Source organism: Amblyraja radiata, chromosome 10 (assembly GCF_010909765.2).
Source record: "Amblyraja radiata isolate CabotCenter1 chromosome 10, sAmbRad1.1.pri, whole genome shotgun sequence".
In the NCBI taxonomy this organism is placed as follows: domain Eukaryota; kingdom Metazoa; phylum Chordata; class Chondrichthyes; order Rajiformes; family Rajidae; genus Amblyraja; species Amblyraja radiata.
In genome coordinates, this window is record NC_045965.1 from 48,643,263 (window position 1) to 48,656,279 (window position 13,017).

Genomic DNA, 13,017 nt, shown 5'->3' on the forward strand with positions numbered 1-13,017 from the left:
TTCGGCCCATCAAGTCTGAGCGGACCAGCCATCACTAGCACACTAGACACGATTTACAATTTTACCAAAGCCAATTAACCTTCAAACCTGCATGTCCTTGGAGTGTGGAAGGAAACCAGAGCATCCGGAGAAAACCCACGCTGTCACAGTGAGAACATATAAACTCCATACAGACAGCATCCCTAGTCAGGATCAAACTGAGAGGTTCCTTTCTGCAGATAAATCTACTGTAGGAAACACTGCTTTGTTCAATCTAAGTTATTTTTTATGAATAAAGTACCTTTGTTTGTTAGTTTAAATTATCATCTGTTCTCCAGTAACTAAGAGAGTAAATACTGAGATATTCATTACCCAGAGTACTGTAACCAATTCTAGTCACTTAATGCAGTGATTATTTTTAAAACTTGAAAGCAATGCCAAAACAAAATGAAGAAGGGTGATTTGAATATAGGAGCAGGGAGGTTCTGCTGCAGTTGTACAGGGTCTTGGTGAGACCACACCTGGAGTATTGTGTACAGTTTTGGTCTCCAAATCTGAGGAAAGACATTATTGCCATAGAGGGAGTGCAGAGAAGGTTCGCCAGACTGATTCCTAGGATGTCAGGACTTTCTTATGAAGAAAGACTGGATAGACTCGGATTGTACTCGCTAGAATTTAGAAGATTGAGGGGGGATCTTATAGAAACTTACAAAATTCTTAGGGGGTTGGACAGGCTAGATGCAGGAAGATTGTTCCCGATGTTGGGGAAGTCCAGGACAAGGGGTCACAGTTTAAGGATAAAGGGGAAATCCTTTAGGACCGAGATGAGAAAAACATTTTTCACGCAGAGAGTGGTGAGTCTCTGGAACTCTCTGCCACAGAAGGTAGTTGAGGCCAGTTCATTGGCTATATTTAAGAGGGAGTTAGATGTGGCCCTTGTGGCTAAAGGGATCAGGGGGTATGGAGAGAAGGCAGGTACGGGATACTGAGTTGGATGATCAGCCATGATCATATTGAATGGCGGTGCAGGCTCGAAGGGCCGAATAGCCTACTCCTGCACCTATTTTCCATGTTTCTATGTTTCTATGATTGCCGGAGTGAGCAAACTCACTGTGTGGAAATAGAATTCAAGTCCTAAAGGGCTAATAAATGGACACAAAAATAATGAATAATGTAAGTCCACTCATTGGTCTAAATCACAAAATTTAATCATAGATCTACAAGAAAAAATGGGGGAAAAAAACAAAACGAACAATGATATCTGGGTACAAGGACACAAAGTGCTGGAGTAACTCAACGGGTCAAGCAGCATCTCTGGGGAACATGGGTGGGTGATGTTTCAGGTCAGGACCCTTCTTCAGACTGATATCAGGAAAATCTGCACAACATAAATAAGTAATGTTCAAAGTCTGAAGGATAGATTCAGACCCAAAATATTACCTATCTGTGTTTTCTGGAGATGCCGTCCGACCCGTTGAGTTACTCCAGAATTTTTCCTTTTTTTCCTGTATCACTTGAAATTGGAAGAAAGGTCAGCGTGGGAATAGGAAGGGGAGTTAAAATGGAGAAGAGATAAAATCTAATTCATTCGGTGCTACCGATAAGGCCTCCTCTGCATCAGCGAGACTATTTGTAGACCAGGCCATCGTTTCGCTGAACACTTGCTCACCTGTCTACCAAAGCCTGATGGAGCTTTCAGGTTTCTAACCATTTTAACACCCCATTCCTTTGTACTTGGCAAAATAACTTAAGGCAATGCATGGATACCAATGGTTTACCTGCAATTGTAAAACACTGCCCAATAGAATGATAGATTCAGATTTAACCGCAGTCTTATAAAGGAAGAAAAAAGTGTAAAGGGTCTGTCCCACTTGGGCGTTATTTGCGCGTCATTTAAGCGACATAATTTACGCGTCACGACGCAAGACGCGAGCGTTGTGACGCGCGCATTGCGTGCATTACGTGCGCATGCGCGTAGTAAGACTTGGTGACGTAGGCAGTGACACGCGGTGAGCTCGCGGCGTCCCAGGATTACAGGATGCTCAAATGACGCCCAACTGGGACAGGCCCTTAAAGATATGGGAAATGAGACAGCAATTAGATTGAGTAGATTTATCTTTAAAGAGGCTGATAATGGTTTGATTGGCTTTTATATAAATACTAGACTAAGTGGGACCCGTTTGGTCCCATGTTCACATGGGAGGGCTGGTCCCCCAACGCAATATTCCACCTCGCCAGCAATTCCAATATTGTGGCCAGTGGGGGGAGCTTTCTGGACCGCTAGTATGGGTGTTGTGGGCTGAAGGGACTGGTTTCCAGAGGGCTAGTATGGACATTGTGGGCCAAATGGATTATTGGGGTGGCAGCTCAGTCCCTCAAGCCTGTTGTGCTGGCAGCTCACTCACGGCTGGTAGGCTGGCAGTTGACTCACGGCTATTCCTTGAAATTCCATTTCAAGCAGGGTGCAAGGCCACCAAATTCAAGTACAGTTTCTTACCAATTCAAGCAGGGTGCAAGTCTACCAAATTCATGTGCAGTTTCATACCACTTCAAGCAGGGTGCAAGTCCACCAAACTCAAGTGCAGTTTCATACCACTTCAAACAGGGTCCAAGTCCACCAAACTCAAGTGCAGTTTCATACCACTTCAAACGAGGGTGCAAGGCCACCAAATTCAAGTGCGATTTCCTACCACTTCAAGCAGGGTGCAAGGCCACCAAACTCAAGTGCAGTTTCCTACCACTTCAAGCAGGGTGCAGGGCCACCAAACTCAAGTGCAGTTTCCTACCACTTCAAACAGGGTGCAGGGCCACCAAACTCAAGTGCAGTTTCCTACCACTTCAAGCAGGGTGCAGGGCCACTAAACTCAAGTGCAGTTTCATGTCACTTCAAGCAGGGTGCCGGCCACCAAATTCAAGTGCAGTTTCATGCCACTTCAAGCAGGATGCAAGGCCACCAAATGCAAGTGCAGTTTCATGCCATTTCAAGCAGGGTGCAAGGCCATCAAATTCAAGTGCAGTTTCCGACCACTTCAAGCAGGGTGCAAGGCCACCAAATTCAAGTGCAATTTCGTACCACTTCAAGCAGGGTGCAAGGCCACCAAATTCAAGTGCAATTTCGTACCACTTCAAGCAGGGTGCAAGGCCACCAAATTCAAGTGCAATTTCATACCACTTCAAGCAGGGTGCAAGGCCACCAAATTCAAGTGCAATTTCGTACCACTTCAAGCAGGGTGCAAGGCCACAAAATTCAAGTGAAGTTTCATACCATTTCAAGCAGGGTGTAAGGCCACCAAATTCAAATGCAGTTTCATACCATTTCATGCAGGGTGCAAGGCCACCAAATTCAAATGCAGTTTCATACCATTTCATGCAGCGTGCAAGGCCACCACATTCAAATGCAGTTTCATACCATTTCAAGCAGTGTGAAACCACCATAAAACCAACAAAACACCACATAAACACCACACTCACAGTTCAGTAGACATTCAGTGTGTTCAGTTGATTCACAGCTCAGACAGTCATGACCTCTCCCTCCCCCATCTTGCAGAGACTGAGCCACACCCACACTTCTGGGTTTTATAATCCCACCCCCTTCCCACCGGAAGTGGCGTGGCACTTCACGGCATGATTGACAGGAGAGAGATTCTCAACATTTTTTAAACACTAATAACACTTTTATTTTTAATTGATAGGAAGAATCCTCTGCACCTGATGAGCGGAAGGAGACTGAGTAAGAAGACCAACAATCACAACCGTAAGTGGTAGCGTTTTATCTAAAATCAATATACAGTGCAAACAGGAAGTTGTCAAGTTTAGACTTTTAATAATCATATAACCATATAACCATATAACAATTACAGCACGGAAACAGGCCATCTCGGCCCTACAAGTCCGTGCCGAACAACTTTTTACCCTTAGTCCCACCTGCCTGCACTCATACCATAACCCTCCATTCCCTTCTCATCCATATGCCTATCCAATTTATTTTTAAATGATACCAACGAACCTGCCTCCACCACTTCCACTGGAAGCTCATTCCACACCGCTACCACTCTCTGAGTAAAGAAGTTCCCCCTCATGTTACCCCTAAACTTCTGTCCCTTATTTCTGAAGTCATGTCCTCTTGTTTGAAGTCATGTCCTCTAATCCTGAGCTTTAGTTCAAACCAACCACCACCAACCATTTGCTGTGCTTTAGTTCAAACCAACCACCACCAACCATTTGCTGTGCTTTTTTCAAACCAACCACCACCAACCATTTGCTGTGCTTTTTTCAAACCAACCACATTTTCATTTTCAAACCACATTAAGGGCACTCAAGGTCAGTAAAACCACACTCACATTTTAGTAGACATGTGTTCAGTGTTATTCACTGCTCAGACAGAGAGGTGATCCTCTCGCTTCCCCCATCTTGCAGAGACTGACTGAGGCACTCAACACTTCCGGGTTTTATAGTCCCTCCGGAAGGGGCGTGGCCTTCAGGAGAGAGAATCTCAACATTTTTTAAACACTAATAACTCTTTTATTTTTCATTGATGGGAAAAATCCTCTTGTCCTGGGCAGCGAAGGGGGACTCTGAGTAAGATGGTCAAAAATCACAGCCGTAAGTGGCAGCGTTTTTTCTAAAATCAATATACAGAACAACAGGAAGTGGTCAAGATCAGACTTTTAGTAATATAGATTATATAGTTCCATAGCTTGTGCATTCATAAATACACAAAGCTTTGTTAACTGTCGTTAGACTTTAAAGATACAGTGCCGAAACACGGCCTTCGACCTACCGAGTCCGCGCAGACCCGCGATCACCCCATATGCCTGCACTATCCTGCACACACTAGAGATAATTTACAAATTTACCAAAGCCAATTAACCTACAAACCTGCACGCTCTTGGAGTGTGGGAGGAAACCAGAGCACCCGGATCAAAACCCACGTGGCCACAGGGAGAACATATAAACTGCATACATACAGCACCCTTAGTCAGGATCGAACCCTGATCTTTGGCGTTGTAAGGTAGCAACTCTACCATTGCGCCACTGTGCTGCCTTCTCTTGCACTAAGTTACAGAACATAAATTATGAGTATGCTGCCACTTAAACTAACTGTGGCTGAAAAATCAATACAAGGAACTCATTTGCCAGTTTTTCTCCCCCTTTGCACAAATTCCAGATTTACTACAGAAATCTGCAGCAAAGAATTTCAACATTGATGGTCAGCATTCAGGATGAATTACCTTGTTTTGAGAGGCACCCCACACTCCGACATGGAGCCTGGAATTTGATGCTTTAGCTGGAACAAGCGCTCCGTGTCTGGTGTGAAGGCTGCGGAAGGCTTGATCTACAAAAGAAAACTGGCTATCAGAAAATCACAAATAAAAGTCATTTTAAACCAATATTCTGCTTAAATTAAAAACTTTCACCTTTCATTATGTTAGGAGGTTTAATTTAGTTTAGTTTAGACATACAGCATTGAAACGAGTCCTTCAGCCCACTGAGTCCACACCGACCTGTTCACACTAGTTCTATGTATCTTGTTCATTCCCTGCACACAAGGGGCAATTTGTGTACAAATTGCTAATTAGCCTACAAACCCGCAGGTGTATGGGATGCAGGAGGAAACCAGAGCACTCTGAGGAAACCCACACAGTCACAGGAAAAACGTGCAAACTCCATTCAGATAGCATCCGACGTCGGGATCAAACGCGGGTCTCTGGCGCCATGAGGCAGCAACTCTGCCAGCTGTGCCACTGTTCCTCCCTAAGATCAAGAACATCAGTGCCACTCACTTATTCCAGTCTTGGTGTTAATGTAACACGATGCAAGACTAGCCTGAATTAAACTCTTAACTTATTAATCATCAGTGTTATGGTATAAGATGGATACATGAAGGCCTAGGCCCTGCTGCTGGAGGAGTGATGGTGATTTTCAGGCAGCTCCTAGGCTCATGTCATTTGACCTTCATTATTGGTTTGACCTTGATTCCTTCCTTGTGCTATAGAGGGACTGAGGAGAGTGGGTGACAAAAGTACTGAATGATGATCATCATCCCTTTGGGATTAAGGATGTCCATGTGATTCACTGCTTGGATGGAATGATAAGATGTTTGGCATCCAGTCAGTACCTTGCCAACACCAGAATGTTCCCAATCCCAATATTTAGTTTAGTTTGGTTTTGTTTAGAGATACAGCATGGAAACAGGCCCTTCAGCCCACCGAGTCCACATTGACCAGAGATCACCGATACGAGGGACAATTTACATAAGCCAATTAACCTACAAACCATTTTGCATGTCTTTGGAATGTGGGAGCATCCAGAGAAAACCCACGCAGTCACATTGAGAATGTACAATCTCCGCACAGACAGCACCCGTGGGCAAGATTGAACCCGGGTCTCTGGAGCTGTAAAGCAGCAACTCTACTGCTGCGCCACCGTGCCGCCCTAATATCTTTCTCAACAAGAGCCAAGCAGCTATCCTTAAACCACAGGACCTGCTCTTCCTAGTCTCAGGAAGCTCCTCTGGGTGGCCTGCCATAACAGGCATTGATCCCATTGATCTGACAAGATGAAAATGTGAACACTATTTAATGTACTTATGGGAATGGGAATTAGATGTATAAGATGGCATTTGGACTGCTGTGAGTGGGTGCTGTTAATGCTTTGTTGCTCTCCCCAGCCCCCAACTTAGAAGAATTAGTCATGCAAATATTTCTTTAAAAAGGCAAATCATACTCAATTGTCATACCAAAAACAATCTAAATAGGATGTTTTCCAATATTTAAAAAGCTACTGCATGTAGTTACTGAAATATTTGAATACAAAGAAACAGAACATGCTTTTTGTCCTTCAGACAGTAATGTACAAAGTTTTTCCAGATGCCCCAACTAAAACTGCCCCTGTTTGCACTTGAACATTTGAGTCTTAAAGAGACAGTTTATACTAAACAAGCCTTCGTTGTAGAGGTAGGATAACAAGCTTTATCACTGTCAATATGGGAAGCAAAAACTATAAGAGTAAGGGTTTAGCTATTGGAATAATACACCAATTGCTGGTCTCATTTCTTTGAGGAACAGCCTTTAGATAATACGACCCCTCAAAAAAATAATCAGAGCAAATTAAATAAATAAATAGTCAGAACAGTGATAATTTTCATCCTGGTGAAAAAGCTTTGCTTGCTAACTTTCCTTACACCATTACCGTAAGTATTCATTCTTTAAACTCATTATTTCTTGTACCTATCCTCATTAACCTTCTCTCCAAAATGTGTCCTCTCTCTTGGTGGAAATATTCCAGCAACTCCTGGTCTTCCATTTAAAAACCCCACACTGTTTTTGAAGGATTAGATCTTTGTCATACCTTAGCATAACACTGGCAAATGCTCCAGATGATCCCGACGATGATCATCAAGATCCCAATGGAACAGAAGGTGGCATAGACCCCAGGCTTATCCACATTCATGATGAACATCCCAACCATTATCAGGAAGAATCCCAGAACGATAAGACTGTAGCAAAACGTCTTGTCCTCTGCCATTTCAACTGGCCAGTGGGTGGGGTGTCGGAAGCACTTCAGTGAAGCCTGTAGTTTGTCTTCACGTTCACAAATAGACTACGCCTGTCCGAGGTTAAGAACCTGCAGCATGATCTGGCTTACTCCAATCTCAACAATGGGCAGATGTTGATGATTTTCCCACCTTTAAATTGATTGGGTTACAAGTTTAAATTAAACAACTGGTTTCCTCTCCGGTTTGGTCCGGTCGGCTCCAATGAACACAAACACCTCTGTGAGCTTACATACATACCACTGGAGCTTTATTGCGCGTACCTATAACCTTCCCAGCAGGCTTTCACCATTTGGAAATGTATTCAATTACTCTCCACGTTTCCAAACAAAAATTGAAAATGTAACATTCAAATGAACAAATTCAGCTTTACAAATGTATAGAGTTTTTACACTTTTGTTTCATGAATGTTTACTTATCTGGAGCAAACATTTGAAAAGAAAACATATTCAGTGCCCAGGTTTGCGGAAGTGTAAATGGCCTGATGTCGCTAATAAGCTATTTGCATTCAAAATATTTAACCTTTCAAACTTCTAATTCTAATGTACGTGCTGCATGCCCAGCAATCTGAATCAAAAATTACAACCATGCAACTCATGCCTGATTTATTGCTAGTTTTGTATAATTTAATGAATAAGATATTTCCCATTACGTACCGTGGTAAGAGATGAATTGGTTGATTTTACTTTTTTTCCATTGCTGGGTATTTATAATAACAATAAAGCTGCCGTATGTTTATCAGACCATCTCCGATTGCTTAAGAGCTGTAATGTTGAACCCAAAGCGATTTTTAAATGTCTTACCCTTTTAAAACTGCCGAGAGAAGGGAGGTTATGGGTTTGAGCCCACAACCAAGCAAAGAACAGAAAACATACAACTTAGCACATCTCAGCACAGCACAGGAACAGGCCCTTCAGCCCACCAGGTCTGTGCTGGCCACTAATCCCATCTATCTGCTCAAGGTCTATATCCGTCTAATGTATGTCTGTCCATGTTCATGTTTAAGTACCTCTTAAATGTTGCTATTATATTTGCTTCTACCTCGTTCGCAACATATTTCAGAACCATCTATGGGGGGGGGGGTTGCACGTAAGGTCACTTGGTCATAGGGCTTGACGTACGGAGCCGCTCAATCCATCTGGAGGACATCGCAGCTTCCGGTGTATGTTGTTAATACACAAAATGCGTACTTTCCTACCTGTTAAAAAACAGCAAAATGTTCCATTTCTGCGCTGTAAAAAATTGTGGAAGTCGGGGTAAGCGTGAGAGACACGTATCCAACTTCAGAATTCCAAACTTGAAGCAAAATGAAGGTAAAGAGAAGCGAGGCTGAAGGGACAACAACAGCTAAAGTGCTTCGCGAACATTGGCCGTGCAGATATCGAAATTGAAAATATTGGGAATTATCATGTTTGCTCACTGCATTTCATCAACAGTAAGGCATTATTTGTGTTTTTTCTTGATTCCTTTGGTATCTAAAGTGATAAATCTGGCTGTAAAATTTTAAAATTGCCCATGGTTCTCAAGTGGGTTTTAACATACAAAAAGAAAACGCCCCTGAAGCAAAATTTACAGCCAGATTTATGTATGTTAAAACCCACTTGTGAACCATGGGCGATTTTTAAATTTTACAGTCAGATTTGTCACTTCTGAAACTTGTTAGATGCCAAAGGAATCAAGAAAAAACACAAATAATGCCTTACTGCTGATGAAATGCAGTGAGCAAACGGCCAATGTTCGCTAAGCACTCTGGTTGTTGTTGTCCCTTCAGCTCTCGCTTCTATTCTACCATCATTTCTCCTCACTTTCGGAATTCTGAAGGAGGATACATGTCTCTCACGCTTATCCCGATTTCCATAATTAGTTACAGCGCAAAAATTGACCATTTCGGCGGGTTTTAACGGACCCGCTACGCTGGAAACAATGGTCAGTGCTTACCTGCAGTTCATCGCGTGTACTCCAGTTGGCGTAGCGTAGCAACAGTACGGGTCATGGGTTGTGACCTGACTGCCGTGCAACCTCCCTATACTCTGTGGGAAAACGTGCAATGCATATCTTCTTCAAACTTGCTCCCTCTTCCCTTAAACCTTTGTCCTGAGTATTTGACATTTCAAAGTTGAGAATAAGACACTGATCACCTACCCTAACTATGCCTCTCATCAATTTATATATTTCTGTCAGGTTGCCACTCTGTCTCCTGCCCTTTTGCTCTTGAGTTCATATGAACAAGGAATTGCATTGCTCCCTGGTTGCTAATCTGAATCTGAATCTGAATCCAGTGGAAGCAATTCAAGTTTGTTCAGCCTCTCCTTATAGCTAATGATCTCCAATCCAGGCAACATCCTGATGAACCTCTTCTGCACCCTCTCCAAAGTCCCCACATTCTTCCTGTAATGTGGCAATCAGAACTAGACGCAATATTCCGAATTTGACCTCAACAGAGGTCAGAGACATGAGTCTGATATCTATGAGGCATAGAGTGGATGTGGAAAGGATGTTTCCACAGGTGGGAGAATTTGTTTGATTAGCTGGGTTTTGCAAGTAGCTGCATTGTGAATAATTCTTTGCTTCTGGCGCACCTTTGCTTCAAGATGGTAATTTAATGCATGTATGGAATGATCCTCTTATTTTTTCTTATTTTTTCTCTTTTTCAACAGTGAGATAAATGCAGTCAAAACCAAACATTCATAATGGCTATTGAAGACCTCTGACAATCTTCTCTCCAATTATTGTTTGTTCACACTAAATATAAGCCCCACAGCTATAATTGAGGTAGTTTAGAAGTGTTAAAGGTACTGGGATGGTTCCATTTCAGAGATTACATGCATGTGGTTTTAATAGAGAGTTTTCTAAATTGCACCAAATGCTAGCCCAGATTGCATCTGTGAGGCATCTACACAGCGGTAAATTGCCTGGTGTTAAGGGGCTGTCCCATTTGGGCGACCTAATTGGCGAGTTTGGAAGAGTTAAAAAAAATGACATGTTGAAGACCTCCTTCGACTATGTAGAAGACCTCCTTCGACCTCCTTCGACTATGTAGAAGACCAGCTTCGACTAGCTATGACTAGCTACGACTAATTTCGGGAAAATTGAACACTATATAGTGGAGAGTGAAGACGACCTCCTTCGATCTCCTTCGACCTCCCTTCGACTATGATCAAGACTATCTACAACTACCTTTGACTACCCTCGATTACCTACGACTAACATGCCGGCCTACTACGACCTACTACGACTAAACCTACGAGTAAAAAAAGTATCGATTTTTTCCATGGCGACCTTTTTTTACTCGCGGGCATTTTTTAACATATTGAAAAAAACGCCGCAACCTAGCTGAGACCTCGAGTACACTGGGAGACCACTCTCGAGCATGAAGGAGAGTTATGAAGATTTCCTACGACCTCGTGTCGACCATGCTGCGAGTATGAGTCGAGGGCAAACTCGCCAGAACTCGTGGAATAGGTCGCCCAAGTGGGATAGGCCCTTAATGGTAAACAATTGACTTAGAGTACACCGACTATTATCTGAAACAGTTTGTCACATGCTCTGTGAGTGACCTTTTGTATCACTGGTTTAAGGCGTAATTGCCATAGTGGAATCAGCAAAGAATAGTCATGTTTTTAGGGTTTCTTTACGCACTGATTCCACCCTCATTTTCATCTGAATGTTAGAAGAGCAACTGTACAATACAGACTTCATAGACTCAACTGGAAATGAGGGCAGTCAGCCTTTGGTGAAAATCAAAACTTATAGATGCCAGAAATCCAAGTTACAACAGAAAATGCTCGAAATGCTCAGGTGGGTCGAACAGCATTTGTAAAACATTCCTAGCATTTTATTAACGGGCTGTATTAAGAATGCAGACTTATACATTCTCTAGTGCTCCAGAGCTTTGAATGATTTCTATTGCCGTTGACTACAACAGCCAGGTTTGTGCTGCATATTTTGTAACTGCCTCTTTCATTATAGCAACCATTAAAACTATTGGAACACTTTAACATTTTTAACCTTGCTCTCCTCTTTTTGCCCTTTGGGTACACATTTACCTACAGTATTTATTTCAGGACTATCATTCTTATTCGTTCAAACCACAGATGATTAAAATTTGCTACTGAGTTACATAGTTGAGTTAATCATAAATTTTGTATTTTACTTTATCCATGTTGGAACTGATAAACGGCTAGTTCAGGTTGAACTAAACTAAACATATATATTTGGGCAGAATTTTCTTTTAAATTTGCTATGGTTAGTGTTTTTCTCATGAACATTGTCTGTTGGGCGAGTCCAGAACCAGGGGCCACAGTCTTAGAATAAAGGGGAGGTCATTTAAGACTGAGGTGAGAAAAAACTTTTTCACCCAGAGAGTTGTGAATTTATGGAATTCCCTGCCACAGAGGGCTGTGGAGGCCAAGTCACTGGATGGATTTAAGGGAGAGTTAGATAGAGCGCTAGGGGCTAGTGGAGTCAAGGGATATGGGGAGAAGGCAGGCACGGGTTATTGATAGGGGACGATCAGCCATGATCACAATGAATGGTGGTGCTGGCTCACAGGGCCGAATGGCCTCCTCCTGCACCCGTTTTCTATGTTTCTATGTTTCTATTTAAACAATGTTATGTATACACTGATTTTGCTATTGTGGTCAAGTTTTTTTTATTTTATGAAATGACTTCAGCATCAAACGTTTAAAATTGTTTACAACTACTGTGGGAGCCAAATGGAAAGACCATGTGGAGTTGGTTTTCCATGTAACGGGCAATTTATTAAACTGGTGCCCACCAAAAAACTCCAGGTGTCCTTTCCATTTTGCTCCTACAATCCTGATTCATTCTTGCAATATTATTCTTCACACTGGTTAAAAGTTGTCTACTCCAGTAAACAACAAAATACCATATAGTATGTCTACAACTTCTTTTCAAAGACAACGGTGTGGGATAGGTGATGATATATATGGTGGTGCTGGTATCCCCCACCCAACTGTAGATACCATGTGATTAATATTAAAGTGATCAAAATAGTTCTAAACACAATTTCCATGTAAGTTCTTTAAGTCTATCCCAGCTGAAAGATCACTTGCAGCACATTGTTGCGTCTTGTCATTCCCTATTGCACCAAAAGACAGAAATCTGTGGTTTAACTCATATTTATTTTCAGATGCCAGACTCTGTGCTGCCCAGTGCTGAAATGTGTTTACTATACGGAATATAATGTAATATTAAGTGATGCGGTACAAGTACAAATAGTATACACCTACAACTGCATAGATCCTGATTCATTCTTGCAATATTATTGCATCACTTCCATGCACTTTTTATAATATTGAATTTTTATAACACTGTGGTCTCTAATCACAGAGGAAATCTAAACAAGGCACAGAAGAGTTGGCTCATATCAATGATTGACTTGGATAATTGCTGTTGCAAATTATTATTTATTTGAAATATTATGCAATATGTGGAAAAGACAGATCATAAATACAAAATGT